Raw genomic sequence first — 19,448 nt, 5'->3', positions numbered from 1 at the left:
ATATGTCACCGATCGATTAGCTAGTTGTAATGAGACACTGGTCGGTTTCACATCCCCTAGTCCAAGCTTCCTGAAAATAGATAAAGGCATTAAGTTAATGCTAGCACCTAAATCGCACAATGCTTTAGTGAATTCGATATTGCCAATATTGCATGGAATTATAAAACTCCCTGGATCCTTTAATTTTGATGGCAACTTATTCTGAATGATTGCACTGCACTCTTCGGTGAGCATGACTGTCTCATGGTCCTCTAGCCTTCTCTTTTTGGAAAGGATGTCCTTCAAGAATTTGGCATAGCTAGGCATCTGAGCTAATGCCTCCGCAAATAGAATATTTATGTGTAGTTTCTTGAAGACCTCCAAAAACTTCAGAAAGTTCTTGTCATCCTTACTTTGCTTGAGCCTTTGAGGAAAAGGAACTGGTGGATTGTAGGGCTTTACTGGCTCTTCCTTTTTCTCTTTTAGCTTCTCTTTGACCATAGTCTCTTCTTGAGTTTGTTCCTTTACTTGTTCTTTAATAGGCTTTTTCCCTTGTTGTTCCCCTAGTTGTTTTCCACTCCTCAAGGTAATTGTCTTCACATGCTCCTTCGGGTTCGTTTCAGTATTGCTAGGCAATGACCCTTGAGTTCTGTTAGCTACCATGTTGGCCAACTGTCCCATTTGTATTTCCAAATTTTTAATGGCAGCTTGCTGGTTTTGAAAATTTGCCTTAGTTTCACCCATGAAATCAGTAGTGGCCTTGGTGAGAGTTGCAACCAATTCTTCCAGGTTAGACTTCTTTTCTTGCTGTGAAAAACCAGGTGGTCCTCTATTCTGATAATTCTGTTGTTGCTATTGATTTCCCCAGGAAAAATTTGGATGGTTCTTCCAGGCAGGCGTGTAGGTGTTTGAGTATGGATTGTTCTGTTTCCTTCCTTGGTTTGCCACATATTGCACTTGTTCTTGTACTGGAGGCATGAATGAGCTGTCAATCAAGCAATCTCGAGTAGCATGTTGTCCGGTACACATCTCACAGGTCTGCACACAAGTATTGACAGCATTAATAGACAAATGATCTATTTTTTTGAAAAGAGTGTCTACCTTTGCATTGAGTGCAGTAATAGCGTCTATCTCATGAACCCCAGCAGGTCTCCTCGTCATGTTTCTCTCATTGGGCCATTGGTAATTGTTGTTGGCCATTTCCTCCAAAAGATCATTGGCCTCATCAAGCGACTTCCCCATCAATGAACCTCCAGCAGCAGCATCAATATTAATTCTGGTATGGTTGTTCAGCCCATTGTAGAAGGTTTGCACAACCAACCATTTAGGCAGCCCATGGTGTGGACACCTCCTAAGCAAATCCTTGAACCTTTCCCAGGCTTCATATAAGGTCTCCATATCGAATTGCACGAAGGTTTGGATGTCAGTCCTTAACTTGGTAGTCTTAGCAGGTGGAAAGAATTTTGCCAAAAAAATTTTTTGTGCTAAGTCATTCCAAGTGGTGATCGAGCCAGCAGGAAGAGACTGTAACCATGCTTTAGCTTTGTCTCTAAGTGAAAACGGGAACAATCTTAGCCGAATTGCATTATCTGACACTCCATTATGCTTAAGGGTATCACATATCTCCAAGAAGTTTGCAATGTGCACATTAGTGTCATCATTGGGCAATCCTCCAAACTGAACTGCTGTCTAGATCATTTGGATCAAAGCAGGCTTGATCTCAAAGTTGTTTGCTTGCACAGGTGGTCTTGTGATGCTAAATGAAGCTCCATTCACGGTAGGCATGGCATAATCCCGCAGTGCCCTGGGGTTTGCCTCTCTAGCAACCTTATTATTCCCTACTAGGATTACTTCTCTCCTTGGATCTTCAGCCATTCCTGGATCTACTTTTGCCTCAGATTTCTTCCCTTCTCTGACTGCTTTAATGTTTTGTTTACAAGTGCATTCAATTTTTTGACTTGAAATGGGGTTTGATTCAATTCTCACAAGTCAACCCGATTCTCTTTTCTAAGTTGTAATTTTGAAAGATTATTATCCCTTTTTTTTTTTTTTTAAGAGAAGAGAGAAGAGGAAAGAGAGAAAAAAGAGTTCTAGAGATGAGTCCTAAGGAGTCCTAAATCTAGAGATGAAAGAGAAGAGTGTTTTAATTATGTTTAAATTTTAATGGCAAACAAGTTAGCACAAAATGGACTTTCTATCCTAGGGTTAACCTAGATCTAGACAGCTCCTAACTATTCCAAGATCGCCTTCAAGCACTCCAAGCCCAAAACTGACTAACTGTCTCGACCAGGTAAGTGTAAGATGTGGGAGGTCCCCTGCTTGTTGCTTTCCTTAGACACCAACTGAGTTGGCCAGGTCAAACAATGGAACCAATTGAAAACCACCTTCTTAAACCACTTGCCTTAGACACCGAGCAATTAATCAATTCGAACCTGGTCTAACTTTAGGACTTTCTTATCCTATTGAGCTCGAATATCCTAGGGCCAATGTTTTAATTGATTTAAGATTAAGGTCTAGGTTATGCAGGATGAAGGATGTGGTTTTTGGGCTAAGGAAGGGTGATCAAATTCTCACCTTATCTGATTAATGGGTTAAGTGCCCTTAAAGTTAATTAAGAAGATGCAATGCAAAGAAACAAGATGTCCAATCAAGTTTGATTTTTTTTTTTAATATTTTTGATTATACTATATTAGTTAAGCATTATGAAATGTCAGTGATTTTTTTTTTAAATATCTAAGAAATAAAATATCTAGATTACTAGTAAAATCACCTATTCTTGATATTAAAGCACCAGTCCCCGGCAACGGCGCCAAAAAAACTTGTTAGCCAATTTCGCAAGTGCATGAAATTGCTCAAGTAATATAATGATAAATAAGAGATCGTTCCCACGAGGACTGAGTTTAATTATAAAAAATGAATGCTAATTTTACTAATATCTAAATGATCAAAACTGAATGACAGTGAAAAATAAAATTAACTCTAAAGAACTCAATGAAAGCTGAATCAAAATTTGATTGATAAAGCACTAGGGTACATCTGATTTCACTTGGACCAATTATCAATTCCAGCTATTCCAATTAATAATCCAAATTTAATTATTAATGCAATGATAAAGAATCCTAAATTATTTAATAATCTCTCCCCAGTCTTATTAAATATACTAATTAAAACCTATAATCTATCTTCCAATAGTAAAATAGATTTCAATTAGTTCAATAAGCACAGTGATTATTTCCAAAATCCCACAGGTCAAATCTTCTGCTCCCGCTCCAATTATTATTTCGATGATGTTTGTTATTAACTCCAATTTATAATCTTCCTTCCCAGTACCAATTATAAATCGAAATCAATAAAGTACCAAAGATAATAATACTTAAAAGCATTAAGTGCAAATAACAAACAATTGTATTAACAAAGAAAATTAATACAAGATTCTGAAATTAAAATTAAATCCAAGCTACATCAGGTACCCTAGCTAGAAATTTAGCTTTTCATCATATCAAAATCAAACTCAAATTTACTTGAATAAAACTCCAAAATCATCCTAACAATGAGTTCTAGAAAATAAATTCAAAGTAAACAAGAGAAAGAATTAAAAACTCTGAAGGAATTGCAGAGCCGAATAAATCCTCTCTTCAAATCTTCCAGATACTCCAAACTCTCCTTGCTTGATTTCTAGCTTTCAAAGATGATTCTCCTCTCCCTTTTGCTGGTGTTTTTTGATCCTTAAATAGGGCTAGGGCTAGGGTTAAGGTGATATTTTTTTTATGATTTTATTCTATATATCATTCTTTCTATTTGGTATAGAATCTCTCCTCCTTTGGATAGGCTTTAAGCAACCACCAGCCATCTACTCCTTATGCTGTCCAAATTTTTTGATTTTATTATGATTTCCATAGTAAAAGAAGGAAAGGAGGCATGGTTAATTAGAGAAGAAGAATTTTTTCCTTTCTGGGTCCACAAAATCTACAAAACAAAGTAAGGTTTCGGCTGCCCAAATCAAGTTTTCCAAAAATTGGTTCCAATTCTTTCTAAGTTTGCTCCTCATGCAGAATTAGTTTGGACTCTAATTTTTTTCTATTTAATTCTTTCAAAGATAGCTCTTTGCCACTCAAAATTGGTTGCCATATCAGATCTTTGTGCCAAGAAACACTAAGAAGAATCTGGGTGTATCGGGTGTTTCTTGTTGTGTCCAACATTGTTACCAACTTCAACCTATTGTAGCCACCTCATCTGGAATCCAAATTCAATTCTATAAATTATGTTCCTTTCTTGCTTCTCTCAAAATTCTGTAGGATCTAATCTTGCTCAATTTGGAGTCCTGTAGCTTGCCTTTTAGGGGTCCTCACACCAAAATATCCAGAATTTAGATTGGTTGACTAGATGGGAGAGATTAACTACTTGATTTATTTTCTACACCTCTAGTTTCTTTTCTGACTGATGATGCCAAAAAGGATAAGATGTGGGGTTCATTGATATCTTGATTTGGTTATTCTGCTTTGAGGTGGACTCTGATTTTGATGCAAGACCTGATGACTCCGGATGACAAATCCTGCTGAATCAGACTCAACCAATTTCACTTAATTTGACCTTTAAAATATGGTTAAGCCCAATTAGGTGTGACCTGGCTCAATTACCTGCAATTGACATAAAACATATCAGGTTCTTACATTTATTTAGTTAATTATTATACCAATTTTATCAAAATTATTAAAAACTAATAATAATAATTACTATAAAAATGTAATACATCAGGAGTGTAGGGATCTGAGAAAATAGTGAGAGCCTAATTTATTTAAAAATGAAACTCCTAAATAAATTGGTTAAGCCTGATTACAAAATCTAACTAGAAACTTTCGACTCTCTACAGGAAATATATCTGCCTCCAACCCCCTGACCAAAATACTAGACACCCACAGATTGACTAGATCCAATTTCAAGGACTGGTTGAAGAACTACAGAATTATTCTGGATTTTAAAAAATTGACTCATATCTTAGACCAGGACCCACCTGCGATGTCAGCACGTCCGACTGCTGAACAGAGAGTATCTCTGGAAAAATGGACAGATGATGATAACAAAGCAAGGTACTACTTGTTGGGTGCAATGTCTGATGACTTGCAGCACCCACATAAGAATATTTTGACTACCTGCCAAATGTTGGCTCACCTACAAGAGTTGTTTGGTGAACAAAGTCATGCAGCCAAGTATCAAGACTGTCAAAGACTTTTTAAGGCTAAAATGCATGATGGGCAGTCAGTCCAAGATCATTGTTTGACAATGATCAAGGATCTTGAGAAACTTGAGAAGCTCGATATCATCTTAGACAAGAATTTTTAGATTGATGTGATCCTTCAGTCCTTGTCCGATGCATATGGTCAGTTCATCATGAACTTTCATATGCATAAGATGCAGTGTACCTTGGTCGAGTTAATGAACATGCTGGTTACGGCTGAGCTTTCTATGAAGGGTTCAAAAGGCTCAATTCTTACTGTGGAGTGGACTTCTTCCAAAAGAAAGTCTTTTGGAAAGAAAAAGAGGTCTGCGAAGAAGCAGAAGGTGGATGGAAAGAAGAGGAAGCAGAATTATCCTCAGTACCTGGCCACCCTGAAGAACAAGAAGGATGGTCCTTCTGGAGGTATGCTCGTTATAGAATCTAACCTTATGGTTTCTTCTGCATCCAGTTGGGTACTTGACTCTGGTTCTAGTGCTCATTTGTGTACTTCTATGCAGGGTCTTGAGGAGAGCAGGAGGCTGAGGGATGGGGATATGATCCTACGCATCGAGAATGGAGCAAGAGTTACTGCTGTGGCTGTGGGAACCTACCCTCTGCGATTACCGTTAGGATTAGATTTAGTTTTAAGAGACTGTTATTATGTGCCTGCAGCAAGTAGGAATTTGATTTCTATTTCATGTTTAGCACAAGAAGGCTATGTGATTAGCTTTCATAAGGACCATTGTAATATTTTTTGTAAAAATAATAAAGTTGCAAATAGTTTTGTCATTAACGGTCTCTATCAGTTACATGTTGATGTATCTGTATTTAATATCGAGCAAAATGTGAATGCCATAGGAATTAAAAGGCCTAGAGATAGTCTAAATAATAGGTATCTATGGCACCTAAGGCTAGGTCATATAGCAGAAGACAGGGTTAACAAATTGGAGAAATCCGGACTATTGAGTCCATTATTTTTTGAGTCATATCCAGTTTGTGCATCATGCCTTCAAGGCAAAATGACCAAGCATCCTTTTATGGGACATGGGGAAAGGGCCACAGACCTACTTGTCCTAGTACATACAGATGTGTGCGGCCCATTTGATGTGCCGGCTAGAGGCAACTACGTCTACTTCATTACCTTTATCGATAATATGTCTAGGTACGGGTATGTATTTCTAATGAAATACAAGTCTGAAGCTTTTGAAAGGTTCAAAGAATTCAGACATGAGGTAGAAAAATAAATAGGAAAGCCTATTAAGATTCTTCGATCAGATCGAGGAGGTGAATACCTCAGTCAGGAGTTCCTAGACTATCTTAAGGATAATGGTATAGTCTCTCAATGGACTCCACCTGGAATGCCTCAACTCAATGGGGTTTTAGAATGGAGAAATCAGACCCTATTAGATATGGTCCATTCCATGATGAGCTTCACAGACCTCCCTGAATTTTTTTGGAGACATTGTCTCATGACAGCAATTTATGTATTGAATAGGGTTCCCTCTAAAATCGTTCCTACCACACCATATGAGATATGGCATGGTAAGAAGCCAAGTCTGAATCATCTCAGAATTTAGGGTTGTCCAGCTCATGTCAAGAGACAGCAAGCGGACAAGTTAGAGTTCAGGTCTTTTAGAGCTCGATTCATAGGATATCCTAAAGAGTCATTAGGATACTATTTTTATATTTCGGAAGACCATAATGTGATTGTGAGTCAAAATGCTATGTTTCTTGAAAAATAGTTTATTCAAGATGGTGGCATCGGAAGAATAATTAAGCTCAAGGAGAATGTCTCCCAAGAGCAACGAGCTAAAGAACTTGAGGAACCAAATCAATTAGAACTAGTCCTAACACAACCTCTTCAACCTCGTAGATCGACTAGAGTTTCTCATCCTCTTGAAAAGTACTTAGGTACTATACAAGAGGATGTAGAGGAAATGTTCCTCACGAGAAATGGGGTTCATGGTGATGATCCCAAGACCTATGACGAGGCGATATCAGATATCGACTCCGAGAAATGGTTAGAGGCAATGAGATCAGAAATTGACTCGATGCACTCAAACCAAGTCTGGACCTTGGTAGATCCACCTGAAGGTATCGTACCTATTGGGTGTAAATGGATCTTCAAGAGAAAGATAGGTACAGATGGGAATATAGAGACATTCAAGGCAAGGCACATAGCGAAAGGTTATAGTCAGCGCGAAGACATTGACTATCAGGATACCTTCTCGCCCGTAGCCATGCTAAAATCCATCTGCATATTGCTTGCTGTTGCAGCCTATTTTGATTATGAAATATGGCAGATGGATGTGAAAACGGCGTTCTTAAATGGATATCTTGAGGAAAATATCTATATGGAACAGCCACTTGGTTTCACATCCAGTGATGATGATCACAAGGTCTGCAAGCTGCAAAGGTCCATTTATGGACTTAAGCAAGCATCTCGGAGCTGGAATACTCATTTTAATGATGTGATCAAAATATTTGGTTTCATCAAGAACGAGGAGGAACCATGTGTGTTCAAAAAGGTCAGTGGGAGTGCAGTTGTCTTCCTTGTATTGTACGTAGATGACATCCTCCTAATTGGGAATGACATTCCCATGTTGACCTCAGTCAAAGTATGGTTGTCTAAGGAGTTCTCTGTGAAAAATATAGGAGAGGCATCCTTTATACTGGGTATTAAGGTCTATAGAAATAGACCAAATAGGATGCTGGAACTTTCACAGAAGATGTACATAGAGGAGGTGCTAAAAAGATTTAGCATGAAAAACTCCAAAAGAGGTTTATTACCTGTTAGACATGGCATTCATCTCTCCAAGAAGATGTGCCCTAGCACACCTGAGGAGATTGAACACATGAGCAAGATCCCTTATGCTTCAGTAATAGGGAGCCTCATGAATGCCATGCTATGTACACGACCTGATATAGCCCACACTGTGAGTGTCATAAGCAGATATCAATCGAATCCAGATGAAGAGCACTGGATTTCTGTGAAATGTATCCTTAAGTACTTGAGAAGGACTAAGGATATGTTTCTAGTCTTTGTGAATGGAGAACTCCAGATTCAGGGATATACAGACTCAGACTTTATGTCTGATATAAATGATCAAAAATCGACATCTGGGAGTCTGTTCATTTGCAATGGTGGTACAGTCAGCTGGAAGAGTTCCAAGCAGATGGTGATTGCCGATTCCACCATGGAGGCAAAGTATATTGCTACATCGAAAGCTACGAAAGAGGCATTCTGGTACAAAAAGTTTGCCACAGAGCTTGGAGTGATGTCATTGAATGCCATACCTCTTTACTACGACAATAATGGTGCCATAGCCCTAGCTAAGGAGCCAAGGTCTCACCAGAAGTCCAAGCACATCGAGCGGTGATTCCATCTGATCCGTGATTATCTCGAAAAGGGTTATGTCGAGGTCAAGAGAGTCGACTCCACAGACAATGTGGCAGACCCACTGACTAAGCCATTGGGTCAGCAAAATATCGAAGCCCACCTTGAGAAGATGGGACTTAGATATGTAGCCAATTGGCATTAGGTCAAGTGGGAGTTTGTTAGATGTGTGCCCTAGATGCGAGATTGGCTGACACATTCCTGTACAAATCTAAGGGCAAATTTATAATTTTGACTATAAATCAATAAATGGGTTATTCTTTTATCACATTATGTACATTGTGTTTGTGATACATCCTTTGAGTTAGTAGGAATGTCAATTCATATTTTTAAGAGTTGAAAATTTAAAGCATGAATTTACATATCTAACTCATAAACAGCTCCTGACCATAGGATCATCACGAGGATGGTGATCGATCCGGAAGGTTGGTGTACGATCGTTTTCTTAGGATAGATGTGTCTTGAGTCTACGGTGTGGAGACACTGGAGCGAGAGTATAGATATTCGTTGAGAACGAGAGTACTGAGTGTGACCATATCGAGCAGTCATAAGGAAGTCTACCTTCTCATCAATGACTAGCTCGATGCTGTAGTTGTGTGTCTAGTTCTTTGACTTGAGATGTATCGATAGTTCATCTAGAGTGTGTTATAGTTTGACTATACCATAACTCGGTCTCCTAGCCATTCGAAACCCTGAGGTGTATGTTGGCTGTAGCATATTCATTGTAGGAACTAGGTCGCACCAAGATGGGATCTATCAACCTCAATAGATGAGAGGAGTAGTCCTATGATGATTGAAAGATCGAGTCCTTAAGCCCATGGCCAGGGCAGAGTGAAATAATGGAAAAAAAGTTTTCCATTGGGGTTTCACATCAGACTCGGATCGATCGATTGATTCATATGACTGATGTTGGGTTTGACGAGTTCACCTTAACCCTAATTCAGTCGGGACTCATGATAGAGGAACTCAATCACACTGGTAGCTGCATCGAGAGGTTCATCTTCAGTTCTGATGGGTTGCCACCACATACTGCTAGGTGTCATTGATGGATTTTGGAAGCAATTAGAATGATATTGATGATTGATCATTCTAATTATCTGAATCAGAAGAGTTCTGATCTGTCGAAAGGAGTTTCGATGATGTGGATGATGAGATCACGACATGTCTTATTACCATATGAAATTGAACCTAACTAGGTCACACAAATAAGGGTTAGGGTCTGGATGTCATCAATTGGGCTAACCCAATTGATTTGGATAAGATCCAATTAGGTTCAAGGAAATCATACTAGCACACGATTGAGCCTAACTTTCTCCTTGTGTAATCTTTTCTATCTCTACTGAGCCAAATATGATTTGACTCATTCAGAGAACCTTTGAAAGGTTTCTCTCAATCTATATGAAGCTTGTCCAGCTCAAAAAAGTCTTGTCTTAATTCATGAGATGAATTTAAGACAACACCTGCTAATTCCTATCACCTGCCAATTTCATTTTAGGACATCTGTCAAATGTTGACATATGGGTCTTAAATTGAAGAGAGCTCATTGGAGGATTTTTGTGGAGTGTCCACATACCAAATTCACATTGAATTAGGCACCATAATCAGATTATGGCATGAGCCCAATTGGATTAAAGTGGGCGCCTGAAATGGATAAGGATGGAAGAGTCTTGATCAACATGGACTCTTGGGCGCCACCTTGCTTGTGCTTATCCAAAGTTGGTGCCAACATAGGAGAGAGGATGGGGGTTCTTATCTGATGTGATCAGATGACATCACTCCACTAATCAAAATTTTTCCAAAATTTATTAGAATTTTTTGATTGGTCGAATGATGTGGCACTGCGCAGTGTAGCAGGGTCCATATAAACCCTGTCTGTGCCTAGGGTTTTATGTTTTTATGAAAAACCATCATAGCTGCTGCCTCCTCCCTTCTTCTTCATATCCTCCCTACTCTCCTATCTCCTCTCTTCATGTCCAAGGAGTTGGACATTCATCTAGTGCAAGAAAAAGGCATGGTGACATCTGGAATAGGAAGGCTGCAAGACATCTTCGAAAGGCTGCTGCTCCAACTTCAGAAGGAGTTCTGAAGCACTTCCAAATCGGATAGAGATCTAATTTTTGGAGCATAGATTCATGAGGAGAAGACATTCTAGGTCCTGCCTGAGTGGATACCAGTAGAGACCAGATGCTTGCGTGGCTATATCAGAACCTCGGGCTGTGCTGAGATCATCTACAGGATAATCAAATTACCCTTGAGGTATGTCTATACTTCTCATACTTTTAGATTTAATTTTATATTTTAAATATTAGATAATAAAATTAGATCTAATAGACATTAGATCTGAAATAAAGTAGGATAAAATTTTTAAATTATTTCGCCCCAGATTTGATGAAATCTGAAAGATCCTACAAAGAAAAAAGATAGTTTTTCTTTCAGAGAGGGTCTTAAAATCTTATTTTGTTCTTATGATCGGATGGCTATGAGAAACACCTTAATCAAAAATATAAATTTAACTACAAAACTAGTTAGATCTAAATTTACATATCTCATATACAATTTAAGATCTAACTAATACATGCTTTGCATACATCTCATGTATCAAAAATTGATCTAATTAATATGCTTTCAGATCTGATACATCACATGTAATATCTAAAAAATAATATTTAAATTGAACTATTCAAAATTAAATCTATTCTAAACAAGTTACTGGAATAATTCTACAACTAGTCTAGGCATGCAACAGATCAATTTTATGAAAAAATTAAAATTTTATTTTCTATTTTCTGATCTAATTATAATACTTATAATATTATAAAAATAGAGAATAAATTAGATTTAATTCATATTTTAATCTCATTAAAATATAAAACTTAAGACTATTCATGGATTCAACTAATCCTAGTCTAGTCATGCATCTCATGCATGTTAGATCTTCTTAGATTTAATTTTAAATATTTTGACTTCAAATCTTATCACATCTAATGTGATATCTAAAATATTTTAAATATTAGATAAATAAATAAAAAATTAGATCTAAATTTGATTTGAAATAGAGCTAAAAACCTGGCTCTGATACCAGTTGAAGAAAAAAATACCTTTTTTCTTTGTAGGATCTTCCAGATTTCATCAAATCTGGGATAGAATAATTTAAATTTTTTATTCTACACTATTTTAGATCTAATATCTATAAAATCTAATTTTATTATTTAATATTTAAAATCTAAAATTAAATCTAAAAGTATGAGAAGTATAGACATACCTCAAGGGTAATCTGATTACCCTATTGATGATCTTAGCACAGTCCGAGGTTCTGATATAGCCATGGAAGCACCTAGCCTCTACCAGTATCCACTCAGGTAGGACCTAGAACATCTTCTCCTCACAAATCTATGCTCCAAAAATTAGATCTCTATCTAATTTGAAAGTACTTTAGAACTCCTTCTGAAGTTGGAGCAGCAGCCTGTCAAAGATGTCCTGCAGCCTTCCTGTTCCAGGCATCACCACGCCTTTTCCTTGCACTAGATGAATGTCCAACTCCTTGGACATGAAGAGGGGAGATGGGAGATCAGGGAGGACATGGAGAAGAGGAGAGGATTCTCATTTTGGCTGGATATTGAGCAGAAACTTACAAACCTTAGGCGCAGACAGGGATTTTATAGACCCTGTATGCTGCGCAGTGCCACATCATTCGATCAATCAAAAAATTTCAATAAATTTTGAAAAAAATTTAATTGGTGGAGTGATGTCATTTGATCATATCGGATAAGAATCCCACCCTCTCTCCAATGTTGACACAAACAATGGATAAGCACAAGGGAGATGGTGTCTGATCAAGACACCTTCCATTCTTATCCATTTGGGGCACCCACTTTAATCCAATTGGGCTCACGCTATAATCTGATTATGGCACCCAATCCAATGTGGATTTGGCATATGGATACTCCATAAAAAATTCTTCAATGAGCTCTCTTCAGTTTAAGACCCATATGTCAACATTTGACAGATATCCTAAAATGAAATTGGCAGGTGATAAGAATTAGCAGGTGCTTGTCTTAAATTCATCTAATGAATTAAGACAAGCTTTTTTTGAGCTGGACAAGCTTCATTTAGATTGAGAGAAATCTTTTCAAGGTTTTTTGGATGAGTCAAATCATATTTGGCTCAGTAGAGACAGAAAAGATTACACGAGAAAAAAGTTAGGCTCAATCATGTGCTAGCATGATTTCCTTGAACCTAATTGGATCTTATCCAAATCGATTGGGTTAGCCCAATTGATGACATCCAGACCCTAACACTTATTTGTATGACCCAGTTAGGTTCAATTTTGTATGGTAATGAGACATGTCATGATCTCATCATCGACATCATCGAAACTCCTTTCGATGAACCAGAACTCTTCTGATTCAGACAATTAGAATGATAGATCATCAAGATCATTCTAATTGCTCTTAAAATTCACTAGTGACACCTAGTAGTATATGGTGGCAATCTATCAGAACTGAAGATGAACCTCTCAGTGCAGCTACCTGTGTGATTGAGTTCCTCTATCATGAGTTTCGATTGAATTAGGATTAAGGTAAACTCGTCAAACCCAACATCAGTCATATGAATCAATCGATTGATCCGAGTCCGATGTGAAACCCTAATGAAAAACTCTTTTCCATTATTTCACTCTGCCATGACCATGGACTTAAGGACTCGATCTTTCGATCACCATAGGACTACTCTCTTCTACCGAGGTTGATAGATCCCATCTTGGTGCGACCTAGTTCCTATAATGAATATGCTACAACCAACATATACCTCAGGGTTTCGAATGGCTAGGAGATCGAGTTATGGTATAGTCAAACTATAACACACTCAAGGTGAACTGTCAATGCACCTCAGATCAAAGAACTAGATACACAACTGCAGCATCGAGCTTGTCATCGATGAGATGGTAGACTTCCTTATGACTGCTCGATATGGTCACGCTCAGTACTCTCGTTCTCAATGAATACCTGTACTCTCGCTCCAGTATCTCCACACCGTAGACTCAAGACACATCTATCCTAAGAAAGCGATCGTACACCAACCATTCAGATCGATCATCATCCTCATGATGATCCTATGGTCAGGAGTTGTTTATGAGTTAGTTATGTAAATTCATGCCTTAAATTTTCAACTCTTGAAAATATGAATTGACATTCCTACTAACTCAAAGGATGTATCACAGACATAATGTACATAATGTGATAGAAGAATAATCTATTTATTGATTTATAGTCAAAATTATAAATTTGCCCTTAGATTTGTACAGGAATGTGTCATCCAATCTGGTATCTAGGGCACACATCTAACAGATTCAACCATGGAAGTCAAGTACATTGCCACCTCTGAAGCTGCTAAGGAAGTCTTTTGATTCAAGAAGTTCGTTGAGAGCTAGGTGTGATGCCATCAGATATCACTACACAGCACTACAACAACAAAGATGCCAAAGCCCTTGCTAAGTGTTGGATTTGTGCCCTAGAAGCCAATTGTTGGCTGACACATTATGTAAGTCTAGGGCCTAAACTTGTACTTGTAATCTTTTTTTATCAATAAAGGACTTTTTCTTTTCAATCATGTTTAGGTGTCCATGATTTATCCTAAAAATTAACAAAGATAATTTTTATATATTCTTAAAGAGTTAAGAATTTGAGACATACATTAATTAGTGATTAATTTTTAAATACTCCCGATCAAAAGATCGTCATGGAGGACAGTGATCAATCCATTTGAGATCGGTGCATGATTCATCTCTCTTGTGGGCAGATGAGTCTCGAGTCCATGATGTACAGACAGTAGGATGAAGGTGTGGGTGGTTGTTAGAGAATAACTTGCATTGAGTGTAACCAACATGAGAACCACATGGATGTCTACTTACTCATCAATGGTCTTCTCGATGCTGCAGTGGTGTAAGTGGTCCTTTGACCTGCGGTGCTATTGGCTATCACAGTAAGGCTACTGGTTTTGACTACACGTTTCCTTGGTCTCTAACCATTCAGATCCTTACTATGTATGTTGGCTTCAGTAGGTTCAGGTTCACTATTTGGAGTAGGATATACCTAGATAGAATCTATCGACCTTGGTAGAAAAGAAAAAGTCCTATGCGATTTGCGAGACTAAGTTTAGAAAGTCTTTGGCTAAAGCAAATGTGAATACTGAAAAAGAGTTTTCACAGGATTCATAAATAAATTTGAATCAAGCCAATCTTGCATATGATTGATGATGGGATCTGACGAGTTCTCCATGATCTCCAACAAGTCGAGACTCACGATAAAAGGACTGAATCATATGATAATTATATCTAGAGGTTTGTACTTTCATTCTACTGGATCATTACTACATACAACTAGGTATCACTGATGGATTGTGAGACTCATCGGGCATCATCTTGATGATCGATGGCCCTTGAAAGATAGAATTAAAAATATTCTAATCTATCAAAAAGAATTTCTATGATATTATGATGGAGATCACAATATATCTCATTACCAGATAGAATGAAATCTATTGGATCACACATTAAGGGATTTAATCTCGAATTTATCAATTGAGCTTATGAAATTCTAATTGGGTTAGGGATTATTGAAATCCTATTAGGTTGATGAGAACAATGCTAACACACGGTTAAACCTAATTCTTCTTGGGACTTTGATTTGATCAAGTTTATTACCTTGAACCTAACCTAAATCCATTTGAGTTTAATTGAGCTCTTAATTATTTGCTCAAGAGGATTTGATTAAGTCAATTAGTTGGCATAATTATCCTAACATTATCTCTTCTTTATTTTCTAATTATCTCTAAGTGTGCATGTAGAATAGATGGAAGATTGGGTGGCACCTTCCTTCTCTTTTGGTAGGAATTGGGTGCCAAATCTTTGAGTGGCCCACCTTCTCTTATGTGGCATGGTGTGGAGGAACGAGAGGGTGGGGTCATGCCCCTCTCTTATTTGGCTAGAAATCTCTTTGTGGGGTGCCAAGAGTTGGCACCCCAACTATCTGACATGTATTAGATAGGTACCTCTTGTACCTGCTTAAAGGGACTAATCATATGCCATTTATATCTAATTTTAATTGAAACAAATCAGATTAAAAAGGTAGAGGATTCTTATGAGATAAAGATCTATCTTTTTAAGATAATTGGATTCCTATTATGTGTCAGGGTAGTACCTATATAAAGGGTATATCTCTAGGATTTCTAGCTAATTATTTTTGATGAAAAATCTCTCTCTCTCCCTTCTCCATGCCTCCTCTCCTCCCTCTCTTCCTTCAATGCCCAAAAGTTGGGCGTCTCCTTTTCCACATGCCAAGAGACAGTACTTTGTGACTTCAAGAGTGAAGATCGAGGAGAAGAAGAAGAAGACTGCTGATCAAGAAGTTGATCCCGCAATCTAGATCAAAGTGTTCAAGGCTAAGATTCTTCTTAGAAAGAAGAGTCTTCTATAAGGAGAGATCAGTTCAAGATTAATCTCGATGGATATCCGTAAAGATCAGACACGTGTGCGGCTCGAGCATCTACGAATCTGTGATCATCAAAAATGGTGAATATCTACCCACACCAAGGTAATGAGATCTAATCTGATATTTGTTTCAAAAGTCTAGATTGTATATATGTATTTTCTCTTGAGCTTGTGTAGGATTAGATTTGATCTCTAGCATGTGGGGTTAAAAGTTTTAACCCATTTTGTTTTTCACTGTGTATTTCAAAAGTTTTGAAATCTACACATACTGCCTATCTGATTTTCTAACAGTGATATCAGAGCTACAGATTTTTGAAAACACATATGATCTAATTTTTAGATTAGATCTAAAAGTTTTAATAATTTAAAATCAATTTTATGCTAATTTAAGATTGTCTTGATATAGGGTTTATCTCCTATATTGCAAAGATTATCATAGCACAAGATTGATCAATTTTGAAAATTATTTTTGAAATAAATTAAATCAAATCTTTTAGATCTAAAAATTAACATATATGATATGTTTAATTTTGAGTTTAAATCTGAAATTAGAATAATTAAAAGTTTACATCAAACTGATATAAGGTTGTCCTAATATGAGATTTACCTCCTATATTGTAAGGATTGTCCAAGTTTGATGTAAATAGATTTTAAAAAAAATATTTTTAAAATATTTTAATCATTATTTTAGATCAATTTTACATATATTTGATATATGTAAATTTAGTTTTAGATCTAAAATTTAATATATATATATATATGATCCATATTTAATTTAGATCTGAAACTACATATATTTGATATATGAAATTAGGTTTAGATCTGAAACAGTTTCAAGATCATAAGCCACTAATAGCATGCAATGAAATATAATCTAAAAATTACTTTTAGATTTAAATTATATTATTGCATGTGAGTATGGGTTGATCAAATTAGGTTTAGTGATCAAACTATAATTAGGATTTAATTGATTAGATCAGGCTAGAACCCATTTTCGATTTTAAACAGTTGATTGAATCTAATCGATAGAAGATTAGGATTAGATTAAAGAGGCTCAAAGTTGAGTTTAGTTATAGTTGGTCACATCGATTCATATTTTGATGTGAGTTGATTGACTGAAAACTGAATTTGGCTCAATGGTTCGGGTCTGTTTCAATAGGTTAAACTAATCGATGCTTGAAAGAATAATACCCTACAAGCCAATCGCATATGGGTTGCGATAGAGTATTCTTATAATTTATCTTCCAGACTCATGTAATTAACACTTATATTATTAATAAAATAAGATATATTTGATTCATATAATTAACACTTATATTATTAATAAAATAAGATATTTTTGATTCATTATATGCTGCATCTTATTATTCTTAGATTATAATGAACCCCATAGGTCTGGGTAATGATTTTAGGACCGTGATGAGATCACACTAGTGAGATCTTAATTCTTAATATCTCTGACCTAAAATATTTCTAGTCATTGATACATTGAGTCGGGGATCAATGATACCGGTAAGACTGGCATGTCCTATATATGCTCAAAAATAAGGGTGGTTGATCTCACAACCACTTGTGTGGTGATACTAATACAAAGATATTGATATTAATTAGAGAATGAGTTCACTGAATTAACCTATAAGAGAATATCAAATGGAGTCTTATTTACATGTCAATAGATGATTCTCTAGTGGGAGTTGTGTAAGTGATCCTTGGACTTGAGATCACCATAGTACCATGTGTACTTGGATCTATATTTTGATCCACTTTCTAATTTGATTTTTTGATCCTTGTATGAGGTGATCTGGATATGGTGAAGAATGTATGAAGGTTGTGAGTGATCAATAAGGGATCAGTCACTCCTAATAAAGGGAGCGAACATCCTATGTGTTCTCATAGGTTGATAATTCAAAAGTCTTTGGCCAAAATAGGATGATAATTAGAAAAAAAATTTTAATGTATCATCCACCTAATCATCACCTTTAGATTGAGATACATAAAGATAAGTGATTGAGTTTGACATATTTTCATACCTACAGCTCATCTAGGATGTTATTTGACTGAAGGATTGAATTACACGAAAACTTATCATTGAAAGATATTTTGATAATTTTTTATCAAAATTTTAAATACTTTGGATAGTCATGATATATTGTTAAACATCAATCTTGACTTATAAATTCATCAAAATTAAAAGAATTTGATTCTGAAATCAATTTGGAAGAATTCAAGTTGATTAGGACTCTTCGGGTGACCTAATCTCATCGGATTAGGGTTACGTCAAAAGTCTTGATCAACTACTAGCTAGATTTGAAATCCAATGGATTACATATTTTGAGATTTATCCTTGGTCTAATTTAATTAGAGTTTAATATAAATTTTATGGGTTAATTTGATATGCTAGCACATTGTATTAACCCAAGTTCCAAAATTGGTTGAGATCAAAGTGTTTGAGCTAACCTAGACCAGTTGCCTTTGATCTAATGGGCTTGGGTCAATTTAAATTGAAACCTTATCCAACTTGAACTAGTTTCAAGCAAAGAAGGACTCCTCTATGCCTACCAAAAATCACAAAAAAAATAAATGCCGCCCCATCTCAAATTAGCATGTGAAATGGAGAGTCCTTCTTAAAGAAGGCTCTTAATTATATGCATTGCCTTAAAAGATAAACCACATATCCTATGATTTAATGCCAAAATTGATTGGATTTTTTATGACACATAGAATAGAGAGACTCCTTCTTCTATAGGTATCTAATACACCAAAAATTTATATGGTGAATTTATTCACCGCATGATAAGATGAAGCACCAAAGGTTGGCGCCCCTTCATCCCATATGACATCCTTTGGTCCCCTATTTATATGAGACACCTCACTTATTTTCTTGCTATAATTTTTGGGTTGAAAATATAGAGGAGGGATGTGAAAATCATAAAAAAAATTATAAAAAAAATTTGAAAAAAAAGCATGAGAAATTTGAGTGGCAAAAGTTGCAAGAAGGGTGGTGAGATTTTTAGCAAGTGTTGCTAGTATGTCCTAGGATTTGGTTTTTTCATATGTTAGAGCTAAAAATTAAATAATAGATTATATGACATCTAAAGGGTATCTTCTTGTGTCATTTTTATGGTAAGATCAAAAGCAACTGAGCTTTGGTGTGATCATAACACAAGTTTGAAGCCGGTAGTATTCTTGAGAAGATAAGGCAGCGATAGCGCATCGATTGGAAAGGATCTTGGCCAACTTTCGTGTGGATCACCACTGGAGGACTTCTACCTTAGAGTCTCAGGTAGAACACCAATATGTCACTTTTTTATTTTGGTAAAAGTATAAAATTTTATCCCCTTTGCACGCTTGTGTTTGTTTTATCGATATCG

The 19,448-nt window shown here is 36.4% G+C and overlaps 1 non-coding gene across 1 annotated transcript; it reads left to right on the top strand.

The window, feature by feature from the left end:
* Positions 1-1,309: 1,309 nt before the first annotated feature.
* LOC140858975 (small nucleolar RNA R71) lies at positions 1,310-1,416 on the top strand. Its single transcript, XR_012142377.1, has one exon. It is a non-coding gene; the product is annotated as a small nucleolar RNA R71 (small nucleolar RNA).
* Positions 1,417-19,448: the final 18,032 nt, after the last annotated feature.

This window comes from Elaeis guineensis, chromosome 6, assembly GCF_000442705.2.
Source record: "Elaeis guineensis isolate ETL-2024a chromosome 6, EG11, whole genome shotgun sequence".
NCBI classification, from domain to species: domain Eukaryota; kingdom Viridiplantae; phylum Streptophyta; class Magnoliopsida; order Arecales; family Arecaceae; genus Elaeis; species Elaeis guineensis.
Note: the sequence above shows the minus strand (reverse complement) of the source record. Positions and strands in the feature narration are given on the sequence as shown.